Raw genomic sequence first — 16833 nt, 5'->3', positions numbered from 1 at the left:
ACGTCAATATAAAAAGACTGACAATCAACTATTAAAAAAAATGAAAACTGATGCAAAATGCATAAATCACAACCTTATTGTTGTCCCTTTTTTCTTTTTGAAGCTGCAGCAGGTGTAAAGAGTGCTTTGACAATTCCTGTGTGAGCCTTTCGAATATGCAAAAACGAATGCCCATTAGAAGTTTAGACAAGCATAATTTGAAATAACAGACTTTCAAAGCTTTCCTCAGATGACATTTCGCTTCAGCTGTCACCTTGACGTGATTTTAGAGGATTTATTCAAATTTGATGCAAATGCCAAGGGGCCCACATGACCTCTCTACTAAATCAAAATAACCCTGTGCTAACACACAAATAAACAAATATTTAGAAGAAATATATGTACATATACTTTGTGTATGTGTCACTATTAGAGCTCAATCTAATCTTTAAGCCTGAGGATCAAATGTCCATGGCAGATGCAATATTTACAAACATGTATATATATATATATATATATGTAATAAACACACACACCTTCAAAAGTGACAGTAAATTAGTATTCCACTTGAGTTCCCTTCTAACAGAAGAATATGAAACTGTTAAACTTTGAAAGGTCACTTTTTTTATGCTACATCACTTTCTCCATTCCTCTGAAGTCTTTTTTCAAGCTTGTGATTCCACTCTTTGTCTTTTGAATACTTTCAATACGGTGATTTCACCACCCTGTTCCACAACAGATCGTACTGAATGCCAAGCTCTGGGTGGTACGGTGCTAAAGCTGGAGCCGTGTGTGTCTCTTCGCAGCATACTGATGTGATCTGTGTAACAGCATAAAGAAAGATTCACACTTCATGCCTCTATGCGCGTGTCCTGCAGGGAGGGCCGGGTCCCGCACATCTGCTACTGTATCGATCAAGCCAGGCAGCTTGTTATGTGGGCAGGTGAGATAAAGAACGAAGTTGACAGACCACTGGGCAGTGATGTGTGAGGGGTTGACTGGATGCAGTCGCCATCTACATATGGTTGCACATATTAAAAAATACACATCGTTTGTATGTGACAAGAGTAGGATTTGGATTACCACTTGTTAAGGGCAACATTTAGACTCTACTTAATCACAGATGGTATCTTTGGCACAGAATTTGGTGCAGCACAGTACTAATAGGTCAGGTCAGTGCACCAGTCTAACTTTAGCACTTTATACAATACAGATTACAATGGCAAACAAGAAAATAGTGACAGTAATGTAAACAATATTTAATTCTGCTATAAAGCAACTCTAAAAAAAACAATAGTAAGCAGTCATTATTTCAAAAAATCTAAACAGTCTCAATTATTAAGCCGTTTTGATTGGACTGTCCCGTATTTGCATATTTTCACCCTTGGCCAGTTGACACTGTGCACTGTTGCGCAATGTGCACTCTGCGCTGCAATGTCTCATAAGCAATGCAGGTGTTTTGTAGTTGAAAAAGTGAACATAAGAGTCTTAATTTTCACCTGACATGAGAGGCACTAAGGACACAGTGGATTAGTTTTGTTTTAGATGGCAACGCGCCAATAAATAGACATAAAATGGGAGAAAGGGGGCGGGGTGAGCAGTAGCTCATTATCATTTAAAGAGACATACGCTGAAATGGGTCGCTGTGAACAGAGCTGTTTTTGACAAGGGAAAACGGGTGTGGTTTTACCACAACCATTGAGGAATTTTAACCAAAGTATGTTGCAGACATTTCATGAACATCCTAAAGAATCATAAAAAACTTGTGGAAAATGGGCATCCGATGTCACCTTTGAAAATTTAAAACATTTGGATATTAATACTTACAGTACACATACTCTAGGGTCAATGACGTGATGCCTATCATGTGAAAAATTGGTTTAAATGCATAAAAAAGATGCCATATATATGAAGTACCTCTCCCATGTATGGACCCACTTGAACTTTTCAAAAAAGATTAGTTATTTGTAATTTTTATGTTATTCAAAGTGTCAAAATATCATGTGGTGCGACTATCCGGCCATAACTGTTGTTTTGGAAAATTTATTCAGATTCATTTTCTGCACTATTTGGCATGATGGGTTCCAAAGGGTTTTGTAATCCTGTATAAAATTGCAAAGCATGTGTATTTATGTTTTCATTATAATATACAAATAAACTTTGTCTGATGATTTCCATTTTATGAAATATCATGTGGTGCAACCATCAAGAAACTACCATTTTGGGACTTTTATGTTGAAATCCATTTAAAGAAAGGACTTTGCATCATATAGCAATTTGCCAAGTACCCATGGAAGCTTCAAGCAGGTTTGTAACTCTCTTTCAAATTTGAAAAAAAATAACCATTTTAACAGCTGGTATGTAGTTACTGCATTTGGATATCATGTGGTATGACCTTAAAAAATCAATGAAAAATAAGTTATTTTATTGTTTATTATTATATTATAAATTTCATAGTGTCCTTTTGTGTGTAGAATTCTTGTTTTGTTTAGGTGGCCAATTCTGTGCTTGCTAACTACATTTAAGAAGGCAACTCTAAAATTTACAAAAATATAAGATCAGTATTTATGCAAATACTTTGTTTCTAAACACTTCAATTACTAAGAACACCTAAAAAAAATATTAAGCATGTTAAGGATATGAATTAATTTTAATATAAATTATGGTTGCACCACGCAACATTTTTTAGGACAACGACACATTCATCTAGATGAAAAAACACTAAAACACATGAATTTATGTGTACCCAACATTCTTAATGTTGGGTCTCAATTACAATAGATATTCTTAGATATAAATAGATATAAATTTCAAGGGAGGATTTTTCATAAGTCCCATAGTTCCTTATCAAATTGAGTAGGATATAATACAGCATTTTATTTTTATATAGCATATTAATAGATAAGTTCATATTTAGTAGTTGCCAGTTACTTCTGTCTGTTTATGCTTTAATGAAAATACTTCCAAAAGAAGTCAAGCACAACCAACAGAACCATCTCCAAACAACACATGGTGTCTCGTTTCTGAATTAATTTTGAACAATTGTGTTTAAATGAATTCAGTATTCATGAAGACAGTCTTTGTCTCTGTATATATTAGGCAAAACAGTAAGCGTTCTGGATGACACACTGCTGTCAGTGAGATTCCAAAATGTATATCTGATGGGCACACTGTATCTTATAAGGGCATAAGAGAGGATTTGGGAGTAGTAGTCGGGAATCAACACAACTGATGCCATAAGTCACTTGACAGTGACAACATGGCGAATGTACTGTAGTATATCCTGACATCATAAGTCACTGATGGTTGTCTCATTTCAGTAATGTTACTGTTATAAAACTGGTCATTCCTCGTAAGCCAAAAAATTACTGTAATTTCTATTTTACTTTGGAACGTAATGGTTACTTTCCTGAACTGAAGCAGCCTTAATGACATATGCAGCTGAGAAATGTGACCTCATATACCAGAGGAAGTAGCACAATGCCTAGTAGTGTCATATTACTCATGTTGTTTGCACATGTTGCTTCTTAGCAAAGTTAAGATGTGGTGGGTAGCTCATTCATATTCATCTTTTCTTTTACAGTTTACACAAAAACAATGCAATGGCTTTCTTATTAAGAGAACCTGCGTCTCATTATTGTGCGAGGCACATCATCTGCAGCTCATTATGTGAATTATATTATGTTAAAAGCTTTCCAGAGACGTTTTTAATTCTGTCATGTGAAAAACAAATAAAAATAATTAATTTTTACATATTGGAGACAGTTTGTGTTATTTCAGAAACATATTTGATTCAAATGATAGAGAAAATATTATTACTTTTTCAGTTTATTTTTAGTCTATTAAAAAAACAAGAAGAGCTGAGTTACATGCAAGATTTGTTTTCCAGTGTTTTTGATACCACATTAATGCTAAAGCCATTTGCATTATGTTGTCTGAACACGAACCTGTGTATCACGTCTGGTCTTTGTGTAAACCAACACATTATTACTATTCATCAGAGTAATACATGTAAACAGCTGCGGGTGTGTTTGAGTGAACATACATGCTGATTAATGAAGCCTTGTTCTGTTTCTTCTCCATGAAATCGAGACAATCGAGTAATTATACAGATGTGGAGGAAGTTCCCACTTCCCTCATGTGTGCTCTGGCTTGGATGTACACTCATCTTCTGCTTGATAATAATACTGTCTTTATGAGTAACGACTCTGTCGGCTGAGCCTGACGGAGACCTGAGGGAGGACCTGCGGGGACGGACTCAACACACTGCTGCTGTCACACACGAGCGCGCTTATGCACATAGTCACACCCCACACACACATTTAAAGCACACACACTGTTTGTCACCACCTTTCTCTCTCTATTACACACACACACTCACACAATTTGTGGCGCCCTACTAAAATCTGTCAGCGAGTGTGCATGGGGTTCACATCCTTCACACGTGCCAAAGAGAGAGTGGCTAAATTTGGAGAGCCGTCGCCCTCCTGTCATCTGACTTTTTAGAAGTCGTTTAGGCAGAGTTATTAATGGAATAACAAAAACATACTTTCTCCTTCTCTCTTCACCTGAAGGGTAAACAAACAAAATAGAAATTCTTTGTGCTGAAAAACATAATATGTTTAATATATGTGATTCAAGCAGGCAGGGAAGCCACAAATAAGTTAATTTTGTTTCATGTGGTAATTTTAGCTACTTGATTTTTAAATCTCTGTAACTTCTTGCTGAAACAATATCTTAATTTGGTTTGTTGTACTTAAAGGAGAAGTCCACTTCCAGAACAACAATTTACAGATCATGTACTCTTGAGGGTCTTATCTAGCGAAACGATTGGGTATTTTCATTTAAAAAATACAATTTAAATACTTTTTAATCTCAAACACTCGTCTTTTCTTGCTCTTCCTGAACTCTGTGTATTCTGACTCAAGACAGTTAGAGTATGTCGAAAAACTCCAATCGTATTTTCTCCCTCAACTTCAAAAATAATTTCATAATCATCCTACATCTCTGCAGAAGTACCGACCCAGTCTTTGCAAAGTGAACATGCAAAGAAGATCAAACACCCTCAACAAAAAAGGTAAAACAACAATATAAGACGATTTAAAAGTTGAGGGAGAACATGAGATGGGAATTTTTCGACATACCCTAACTGTCATAAACCAGAAAAAAAACAGTTCAGGCAGAGCAAGACAAGATGAGCGTTTGGCATTAAAAATTATATAAATTGTATTATTTTTATGAAAATAACCAATCGTTTCCCTAGATAACTTCTCTTAGACGCTTCTTCTTCAGCTGGGATTGTTTGAAGCTGCATTTAAACTGCATTTTGGAAGCTCAAATACCATATCAGTCCATTATATGGAGAAAAATCCTGAAATGTTTCCCTCAAAAAACATAATGTCTTTATGATGAAGAAAGGCAGACATGAACATCTTGGATGACAAGGGGTGAGTACATTATATGTCAGTTTTTGTTCTGGAAGTAAACTTCTCCTTTAACTGCTCTGTTCCCTGGTTTTTGAGGTGAATTTGGGCTTTTTTTTCACCAGCTAGCTAAATGCAAGCTTGTCCCGGCTTAGGAGACTATTTTAAACCATATCTAATATAATCATAAAAGCTAATTATAAAAGCTTTTTAGTTTCTTGGTTTGGATGTTGGAGTTGTGTGCTGAAAATCTTAATATGTTTGAAATATCTAACTCAAACAGGCAAAGAAACAACAAATTGGCCAATTTTGTTTCATGTGGTAACTTTTATCCTAAATCTCAGTAACTTCTTGGTGAAAAAAATATCTTAAACCATCCTAATTTGGTTTGCTGTACTGCTTTGTTTCCTTGTTTTAGAGGTGTTGTTTTTTTCACTACAGCTAAATAAATGGAAGCTTGTCCAGATATTAAACCATATCTATTATGTTTAATATAATAATAAAACCTAATTATAAAAGCTTTTTTTGTTTGGATGTTGAAAAACTTTTATTATCTAATTTATATCTAATTTAAACTGGCAGGAAAGCCACAAATGATCTAATTTAGTTTCATGTGTTAGTTTTAGCTACATTTACGTCAAATTTCTTAAATAAACAATATCAAAACTATTCTTAAATAGTCTGCTGGCTGTTTTTATTGTGGTTTTTGGCACTTTTTTCCAGTTATACACAAGCTTGTCTAGGATGGGAAACCATTTACAATCAGCTAAATCCACCAAACCAGTTCAAAATATATAACGCAATTTTATTAAATAAAAATGTTCAAACTTTATTTATTAGAAATGCACTAGTTCAAAAATCTCGGGGATGAAGTTTCTTGCATAAAAAAATGTACCTTCTCTCTCCACCTGAAGGGTAAACAAACAAAAAATATGAAGTTCTGTGTGCTTAAAAAAAAAAAAAGGAATGTGTTTTTAAATATTTAATTCAAACAGGGAGCAGCAAGATCTCTAATTTAGTTTCATGTGCTAGTTTTAGCTAGATTTGAGTTCAATTTCTGTAACTTCTTAATGAAAAAATATTGTAAACCAACTGATGATCGTAAGTGGTCTGTTGCCTGGTTTTATGAGGGTCTTTGGCACTTTTCTCCAGCTAAACATAAGCTTGTCCAGACTGGGAAACCATCTTAAATCAGCTAAATCCAGCAAACTAGTTTAAACTGGATAACGCAATTTCATTATTGATGTGTTGAAATTTTATTATATTAGAAATGCACTAGTTTAAAAACTGAGTTTCTTAAAAAAAAAGCTTCTTGCATTAAAAAAATGATTTCCTCTCTCCACCTGAAGGGTAAACAATTAAGAAATATGACATTCTGTGTGCCCAAAAAAAAAATAAATAAATAAATCTAATTCCAACAAGCAGGGGAAAGATTAGCTAATTTTGTTTCATGTCCTAATTTTAGCTACATTTGTGTTAAATTTCTGTAACTTCTTAATGAAAAAATATATTAAACCAACCAAACTGATCTTAAGTAGTCTGTTTCTTGGTTTTATGGGAGACTTTGGCACTTTTCATACAAAGTATTGTAGCAAGCATACATTTTAAATCATGATAAACAGTTAAAACCACACATAATGGTACCTCAATACCATGGTAAAAATATAACTACATGGTTTATAGGTAGCCTATTGTATGAAAAACGGTAGTCTAAAAACATTAAGTATAAATGCACACATGCTATAGCTTAATCACAAATACATACATACTATAATAATATACCATTACTCATGTAATAAAATGTAATGTGAATATCCACACTGCTGCCACAATACCATGGTGCAGTGAGTGTTACTACAGTAAATCTATGGTAAATGATGGCGATGTGTAGATTGAAAAGCCTTCTGACTGTCTTGTTGCACACAGCTTTATACTAGTTTGAATCTCAGAGTCATTTGTGTTCATTGCTGAATTCAGGTGTTTCACACTGGATCTCACAGCACTGTTTAGTGCTCGTGTGACGGAGCCGTTCACATATCGTCTTTTCAAATGAGTCGCGCTGTTTCGTTCCGCTTTTGCAGCATAAAAACTATATCGAACATTTATCAAACTCTTCATATCGTTTTATCGAGGAAAATTTATATCGCGATAATTATCGTTATCGAATTATTGCCCAGCCCTACTAGTACGCGCTGGGAAACCATCATAAACCAGCTAAATCCAGCAAACCAGTTTAAAATGGATAATGCAATTTCATTAAATAAATGTGTTCAAATTGTATTTACTAGAAATGCACTAGTTCAGAAATCTCATGGGAATGAAGCTTCTTTTATTAAAAAAAAATTTAAAAAAATACCTCCTCTCTCCACCTGAAGGGTAAAAAAACAAAAAAAATATTAAGTTCTGTGTGCCAAAAAAGTAATGTGTTTAAAATATCTAAATCAAACAAGCAGGAAAGCCGCAAAATTATCTAATCTAGTTTCATGTGCTAGTTTTGGCTACATTTGTGTTAAATTTCTGTAACTTCTTAGTGAAAAATATCTTAAATCAACCAAAACTGGTCTTAAGTAGTCTGTTGCCAGGTTTTATGGGTGTCTTTGGTACTTTTCGCCAGCTAAACACAAGCTTGTCCAGGCTGGGAAATCATTGTAAACCAACTAAATCCAGCAAACCAGTTTAAAATGGATAAAGCAATTTCATTAAACTAGGTGTGATAACATTTTATTTTATTAGAAATGCATTAGTTCAAAAACTCATAAAAATTATCTCCCTCTCCACCTGAAGGGTAAACAAACAAAAAATAAGTTCTGTGTGCCCAAAAAAAAAAAGGTAATGTGGGGAGACAAAAATGAGCTAATTTTGTTTCATGAGTACTTTTGCATTAAATCTCTAAACTTTAAATCTTAAACCAAACTAAAATGGTTTTCCATTTATATATTTACAGTTGGAAATTAGCAAAATACAATGTATTTTTGGCTATTGCTACAAATATATCCCAGCGACTTAAGACTGGTTTTGTGGTCCAGGGTCACATATCACCTATACAGTATAATCATTCAACTTTATCATCAAAGCTCCGACTCCACTTATTATCAAAAATCCACTTAGTTCAAACAGTTCTCACAGGAATGATAATTTTTTTCATAAACAAACAAAAAAAACTACCAACTCTTTCCACCTGAAGGGTAAACAAACAAAAAATATTAGGTTCTCTGTGCTAAAAATGTTAATATCTGGGCTTAATATATTTAATTCGAACAGGCGGTGAAGACACAGATTAGCTAATTTTGTGTTAGACTGGAAAATGATTGTTTTGGGAGATATGTAGCTGTGTGCATAGAGACAGTGGCACAGTTAGTGGGAGCGTGCTGTCAGATTATCCCAGCATGGGAATTGATTATTAGCTTTGACAAGGAGAACTACGTCCCAGTTATGTCAGGCCCAACAAGACTCTTAGTAAAGAACATCCCTTTTAACATGTCAAATGCGGGCTTATTCACCACATACACACATACGGGGCTGTTCACACACATTGGGATTAAATAACCCAGCTTTAGACCCAATTTTCCTGGGTCATAAGCACAAAAAACACTCAAAAATGTTTCATGTTTCACTAATGCTAATATTGTGCAAAAGTCTACTGCCGTTTCCACTTCCTCACATTCGTTCTGTTTTTTTAAAGCTGTTTTCTGTCCTTTTTCCCTCTTTCCTTGTCTCTCTGTTGCACACACACTCACTTTCCGTAACCATCACTGATGTAGAATGAGCCCTTCTGTTTTGCTGGGGGCCGTTAATGCAGAGCATGACAGGTTGTCATGGTGCATTTGATAAAAGCCCTGAGGAACACACACAAGCCAGATACACTTCAAGAGAGTGAAATGACTTCATAAACATAGCTGATCAACCCACCAAAAAAAAAAAAAAAGACAACGTATGAGATTATGTATGTCTGCTCCTCCAGACATGTGGAATAAGATTGGACTTCATACACGAGCCCAATCAGGAGCAGTGGCGCGCGGCACTATGAGAACAGGCGAGGACATTGTGGGATGCAAGCTTTTTAATTACCATTATGTGTAACTTCATAATTACAACTACATCGCGCTCATAATGTTTCCACATTTGCATATTCTGTCTGTTTGTTTAGTCGCAATTAAACTTTGCCCCAGTTCTGAAGATTAATTGCATATTTATGGTGTCATTCGCTTCTCACCTTAATAACGATGTTTTAACACAGCGTTTAGTGCTCGTCTGAGGCAGAGGCGGTATTGTGACTGCTAGGCGTCCAATGAAAGTCTGAAATAATGAACATCAGTGGCACCCTGCAAGGACGGAGCTGTCAGAATCCATGAGCACACAGTTCTCTGAGCACCTGGGAAGAAGAATTCGGAAACAGCTCTACCTGTGAGTCAGGTGCCCGCAGAGAGGACAGGTCAGGATTAGAGCAACTCTGCACCAATAAACACGGCCTTTCATTTTTCCACTTGCTTGCTCTTTCTAGATCTATCTCACTCTCTCTCTCTGTCTCTAATGGAAACTCTTTTCTGGCTCCGAGTAAAAAAAATAGGATGCAGTTGTGACTTTTTCTTAATTGTGAACGCAAACCACAAATATGGCATTTTAGTTCACAACTTCTTCACGGTTGGGACTTTCAAATGAATAGGTGTTGAGCAATTGCAATTGCCACTTTTCTTCACAATTGCCAGATTATTTCTGACAAATGTGACTTTATGTCTCACAAATCCAACTATTTCTCACAGTTGTGACTTTTTATCTCATAATTGTGAGTACCACAGTTGGGTCATTCCGTGTCAGCTCAACCAGATGTGCCCGGCTCACATTTTTGATTTTGTTAATATGTAAATGAAGAAGAATGGAAGAATGTTTACAGAGTTATCCACTATTTGGTTTTTGACCACTGAAAATGGATATATTTAACAATCTGGACATGGAGTTGCATTGAGATCCCCCATATCTCTGAGAACGAAAATGAAGATTCCAAAAGAAACCAGCATCTCAAAGGATATTAAGATATCGTTAATACTTCTTAAGTTACAAGCTCGCAAACTTTGGAAAAAGTCTATACATGGCACTCGGACAGATATGCTCTAGGGCTGTCAAACAATTAATCGCAATTAATCGAATACAAAATAAAAGTTTGCGTTTGCCTAATATATGTGTGTGTACTGTGTGTAAATATTATGTATACATTTAAGAAATATTTACAAGTATATATATTTATTATAATTTTTATATAATTTATATTATATATAAATAAAAATATTTTTTACATAACATATTTCTCTTAAATATATACATTACTTTGTGTGTATTTATATATGCATAATAATTACACACAGTACACAGAGAAATATAAGGCAAACTCAAACTTTTATTTTGTATGCGATTAATCATGATTAATCGTTTGACAGCCCTAAGCAATTGTTCTGAAATGCGATACATTTCTAATTTCAACAGACTTCAGACATTTCTGTTTAAAAGAAAATGTTATCATCTGTATCCAGTGTTACCCACATTTGGTTTTTGAGCACTAAAAAGCCCCCAGAGCCATATTTAGATCCCAGTATCTTTGGAACTGAACCATACAGGGCCTTAAAAGCTAAGATGCCAAAAAGAAAGTTTATTAAGAGCCACTATCTATAAGGGCATTAAGATATCTTTAATACTTCTTGAGTTGCAAGCATGCAACCTTTGGAGAAAAAACTTTTTTCCTTTTTTTCCATTTTTGAATAGTGGTCACTGGCATATAATGCAACAAAAGCTGCTAAAGTGAGCAGATTTTATTAATAGAACTACCAATCTCTCTGTAAAAATAATACAGTGATCCTGCCAACTTTCTAAAGTCATTTATACCCCCCTGTAGTTTGGCTCCGAATATCAGGTGAAAATTGTCATTTTGACCCGCCTCTACAAAACCGTGGATAACTCCGTAAACATTCACCCATGACATTTAATATTTTGGCTTTCATAAATATATATGTTTATCTTTCTTTAGAAAAAATCTTGACAAAATTAAAAAAAAAAATTTGAGCCAGAGAAGTTTCTGAAATTTGGTTGATTTAACACAGAATGACCCATTTGCAACTTTTTATCTCAGTTGTGACTTGCACCTTTATATCACAGTCGTGTCTTTATATTTCATTGCAACTTTTTACTTTGTAACTGCACCCTTATTTTTCACAATTGTGACATTACAGTCCACAGCTAGAACAACTTTATATATTACAATTGGGAATGTGTCAAAATTGCAACTATTATAATTGCCACTTTACTTTATATCTCACAATTGCAACTTTTCTCAAAATTGAAAGTTTATATTTTACAAATGCGACACTTTATCTCACAGTTGTGGCTTTATATTTCACAGTTGTAATTTTGTAAGCTTCTATTCCACAAATGTGACCTTATATCTCACAAATGCAACCGTTTCTCACAGTTGTGACTTTTTATCTTACAGTTGCGACTATCACATTTGCAACTTTGTCTCACACTGGTGACTTTATATTTCATAATTGCAACTTTTTACTTTGTAACTGCAACCTATTTTTAAGGTAATTTATTTCACAATTGCAACTTTATTACAATAGGAAATTTATGTCAAAATTGCATCTATTACACTTGCCACTTCACCATATATCTCACAATTGTGACTTTATATCATATTTGTACATTTTTATCTTAGTTTTGACTTTATAACACTTGTAGCTTTGTTTCCCAGTGATATTATGTCTCATAATATCAACTTTTAGTTTTTAATCCCGACCTTATTGATCACAATTGTGACGTTATATTTCACAGTTGCAACTTTATATATTACAATTGGGATTTTATACATCGTAATTCCCTTTCAAGGAAACTCGCACTGCGTCCTCTAGCAGTCGTAATGAGGTCACGCTGTCTCCTTCCCTCTCAAGGAACCATGGTTATATGCGTAACCTGAGGTGTTCCCTTTCAAGGGAACTCGCACTTATCCTCATAGTGACCGCTAGAAGACGCAGTGTCTTGTTTCCTCTCAGAGAAACAATGGTTATATGCGTAACCTGAGATGTTCCCTTTCAAGGGAACTTGCACTTATCCTCATAGTGACTGCTAGAAGACGTAGAGTCTCGTTCCCTCTCAGGGAACCATTGTTATATGCGTAACCTGAGATGTCCCCTTTTAGGGGAAAACGCACTCATCCTCATAGTGACTGCTAAAAGACGCAGTGTCTCGTTCCCTCTCAGGGAACCATGGTTATATGCATAACCTGAGATGTCCCCTTTCAAGGGAACTCCCACTCATCCTCATAGTGACTGCTAGAAGACAAAGTGTCTGGTTCCCTCCAAGGGAACCACGGTTGCATGCGTAACCTGAGACGTTGTGACTTTATATATCACAGTCGTGACTGTACTGTAATTCTTAAAGGTGCAAGTTTTCTAAAATGTGAGTGGTTCTCCTAAACACATCTATTTCATATTTGTGACTATTTAACAATATATTTCACAATTGTGACTGAACTTCTCATAATTGTAAATTTATATTTCACAATGTGAATTATGGACCAAAAATATTGAAGATTCTCCTGAACTACACAGATTTTTGTCCAGTCAGATACCCACTGAGAATGTCCCTTACCCAATACTGCTTGTAGCCGACTAGCAAGCAACAAATTATGGATGTTACTAAAAACTACTGGCTATTAGATGATGACGCCTTTTTGATATGAATATTATCCATCATATTATATATATTATCTATCATATTATACCTGCTACATATTATAAAAATTATGTAAATACAAGAAAGAAAACTCCAACTGTCTAACAAATTCACAAGGTTTTAAGGAGTTTACCAGCAAGTATTAAAACGGTTGATTTTACATACCCTAATTTATGTGTTGAGAATTTTCTGAGCCTGTAAATAATCACACATTGTTTTGTGCATTTATTGAAAGCTGTGGACAGATTGTCAGTATAATTGACCAAACAATGCACTCGTCATAACACCCCGTCTGAGTCAAGTGTTCTATTAAGAAGAACACACACACAGTCAAGCTCACTTCGAAGAAAGGCCGAGGACTCTGAGGTCTATTCATTAAGAGTGGAGAGCTTTGACAGGGTCGTGATTGAGAGGCCTTACGCTGCTCTTTGAATGTCTAATCAAGCCACACTTCTTCCTCCGTGTAAAACACTGACTAATGGCGACTAACCGCAGTCCATTCCCTTCCAAGGTCTGCCTTCTCTGACCCTCAGACGGAGACCTCGTCTCAGCTCCCCGTTAATTACACCCCAGGTTCATTAGAGCTGCTCGGCTCACCCTCTGACCTTATCCGGCTTTATTGCGACCGTTACCTGTGCCTACTGAAAAAAGAAAACAGCAAAGGCCTTATTTAATCAATCAGGTCATTAACAGACCGTTTCTCTGGGCAGGTAAAGAAAGAAAGAGTGGCTGGAGTGGATTTAAAGTGCGAGTTCATTCTTCACTTTGATGACGTGCGGGACAGCAGGGGGGTGGGGCCAGAGGGGGCTGGCCATTATCTGCACTGATGTATCGATCCGGACCCCGGCGCTGTGAATTAACACCTGCAAGAAAAGCATGAGAATTTAAAGTGTAATTGCTTAGCGCTCTTAATCTCCACTGGAAGTGATCGATTGAGTGACGTCGGGAGAACATGGTGTGCTGCTGAATCCATCCAGGACTCCCTGGTGTTTCCATAATAAATTCAAATCTACATGAGTGTACCAGTATTGTTTCAAGAAAAATTAGACACATTTAGGTGCTGTAATTGCCATTATTATTTGGGTGTAATACTTTACTTTTGGGTTTTTTATTTACACATATTACATTTATAATTAATTGTAACAGCAATTACAGTATGTAAACTCATACAAAATAGTTGTACATTTATTACATATAGTTTCTACACATGATTTGTGTTATTAAGAATGTAAATGAGGGTAAATGTGAATGTGTTGTCTTTAAGCTTTATTATTAACTAATATAAAATATTGAATATTAAATTATTTCTAAATGATTTAAATTATTTATTTATTAAAACTTGGTTGTGTGGGAAGGGAAAAAAATGCATGAAAAAACCCTTTAATTTTTTTTTTATTCACATCGTCAGTAAAAACATACTGTACAACTATGCCATGTATTAAATTTAATACACAAATAGCAACATGAGTTCAAAAAGTAGAAAATATTGTCTTAGTTCTAAATAAGCTTTATTAATTTAATAGTATAGATTTTAATAGATTATTTTATTTATTTATTTTGAGGAGGTACCAGGTGCAAGTTAATTTTATAAGGAAGAAAAAACTTAATGTTGTATTTAAATATCCATTTGCCAGTTTTTAGTTATTTCATATCTTTAACAAAACCGTATAACCAACCTTGTGTTGAATTTCATACAAAAGACTTACATTAACAGCAATTTTATACTGAGATATTCCTGGTATCCTATGCAAAGTTCATTATATAAGAAAAAATATGACACATATTTTCTTTCTTTTCCCTCCACCCCTATAATAGGCCAAATTGCCTATTATAGTTTCTCAAGGTGCTTTCTTCCACAGGTGATTGACAGATACTTTGTCACTCTCAGTTTTGCTTTTGAATGACCCTGTGTGTATATAAGTGTGTGTGTGTGGAAGTGTCACCTCAGCATCAGTGATAGACATCATAGTGTGATGTTAATGACAGGCCCTGACAGCTTGATTTATTTAATGCCGGGCGACACGACGTTATCTGATACCTGACAGCGCTGCCAACCTGTGTGCTGCTCGGGGTCACAGATCTACAAGCACGTCACAAGGTCCACACCTGCTCCCAATCACCCAGCACTTATGGTGATCAAGGACCTTCTCAAAACGCAACTATAAGCCATTACAATACAAACCGGAAAAACTTAAATCAGCCTAAAAGAGTCAACCTCTACCTATGCTTCCCGCATGGCAGTGACTCTTAAGAAGACAAATGACCGGGAAAGTGAGACCTGGGCCCCATGGGTCCTGCTCTGCTCCAATAATCCACTTTTTCTTGCCCTCTCCTGGGAAGAAACACCATCCTGCTGAGGCCACGATGGCAAAAAAAGTTGCTGAAGTTGTGACTTTGTGATGGCCGGGAGGGCCCAGAAGAGGGCGAGATGCCGGAGGGGACCATATAAGGATCAAGGCCCGGTGAGAAAGGCCTGTCTTCAGGCTGAGAAGGTCACCTGAATGGGGTCTGGCGTTGATCCAGACAGATAAAAGTCTGAGAGCAAAAGCACTGACCCTGGTGTCCTCTCTCGTGAGCTCTCTTCCGCTTGCCAAGTTTGCGATGGAAAGAAAGAGAGCGGGCCATCTGTCAGACAGGTCAAACGCTGGTGCGGCAGACATCAGACCATTTGTCTCACTTTGACTCTGCTGTATCCACATATTTAAGAACTGGCAGTAAGTGCTGAAAGTGTCTTCTGGATTGTTTCAGAATTTGGGGAAAATCTTTTTGTGTAAACTTGCTTTATCTTGATACAACAGTATTTTTTTAATGCAGATTATATAATTTAAAATCATGGTAACTTAGTATCAAATAATAGGATAGTACATTATAAAAAAAAGTATTAAAATAATTTTGAGCCATATAAAATGAGTAGAAGTGAAGCAGAGCGTGTAATGTTTTTATAAAACACTTCAAACTAACAAATTTTGGCTCTGCCAACAAAAATAATTACAAACAAAGACAGCTAAATTAATTGTGTGTATCGAAGCAACACTCAGTAGTGGTGTTCCTGGATGAGTCAGTGTTTTTGAATGAATCTGCTGAGTAAATGATTCAGTGTGTCATTCACAAAATCTGGTGGTATGATATTTGGCCCAAGTGCTCAAGTAGGCATGAAAAGTGCAACTGTATAGAAGTAGAACTTTGGATTATCTAAAGGGACAAAATTACAATAGTGTTGTAAAAATGCAAAAGTTTTTTTTTTTTTTTTTTTACAGAGGTTAATTTACACATTTGGCTATTCAATACTTAGTGTTAAAAATCTGTGTTTTAGAATGAATCACTGCATGATTCAAAGACACGTTTCATTCTTAAATAAATGAGTGTCTTTTCTTGGAACCATTTGAATTATGATTCAGTGACTCACTTATAAAGCTGTTAAACTGTCAAACTGTGATTTGAATCTGTGGCAGAAGGAAGTAGTTTGCACAAAAGAAAGGTTTTAAAGACACTCTGTTGTTGTCTCTTTTTTATTTACACACTTGTGCCGTCGAACTGCTGTATAAACCCAATATCACCCTCGTAGCCGTGCGATAGGTATATCAGCACGCTGAAGGCTGATATATCAGCCATATACTGCTACTTGTGTGACATTGGTCATATAAATCATTTGAACTTTGACATGCTACTTAATAAACCCCAAGTAACTGTCTTAAAGTACATGTGTTGTCCT

General features: G+C 35.6%; 1 protein-coding gene across 3 annotated transcripts in view; it reads left to right on the top strand.

The window, feature by feature from the left end:
* Positions 1-16833, top strand: part of LOC127173523 (chemokine-like protein TAFA-1) — a 181348-nt gene that overhangs the window by 144347 nt on the left and 20168 nt on the right. The gene's annotated exons all lie outside the window — the stretch shown is intronic.

This window comes from Labeo rohita, chromosome 11 (genome assembly GCF_022985175.1).
Source record: "Labeo rohita strain BAU-BD-2019 chromosome 11, IGBB_LRoh.1.0, whole genome shotgun sequence".
Classification (NCBI taxonomy): domain Eukaryota; kingdom Metazoa; phylum Chordata; class Actinopteri; order Cypriniformes; family Cyprinidae; genus Labeo; species Labeo rohita.
The sequence above is the reverse complement of the archived record's forward strand: the minus strand, read 5'-3'. Positions and strand labels throughout refer to the sequence as shown.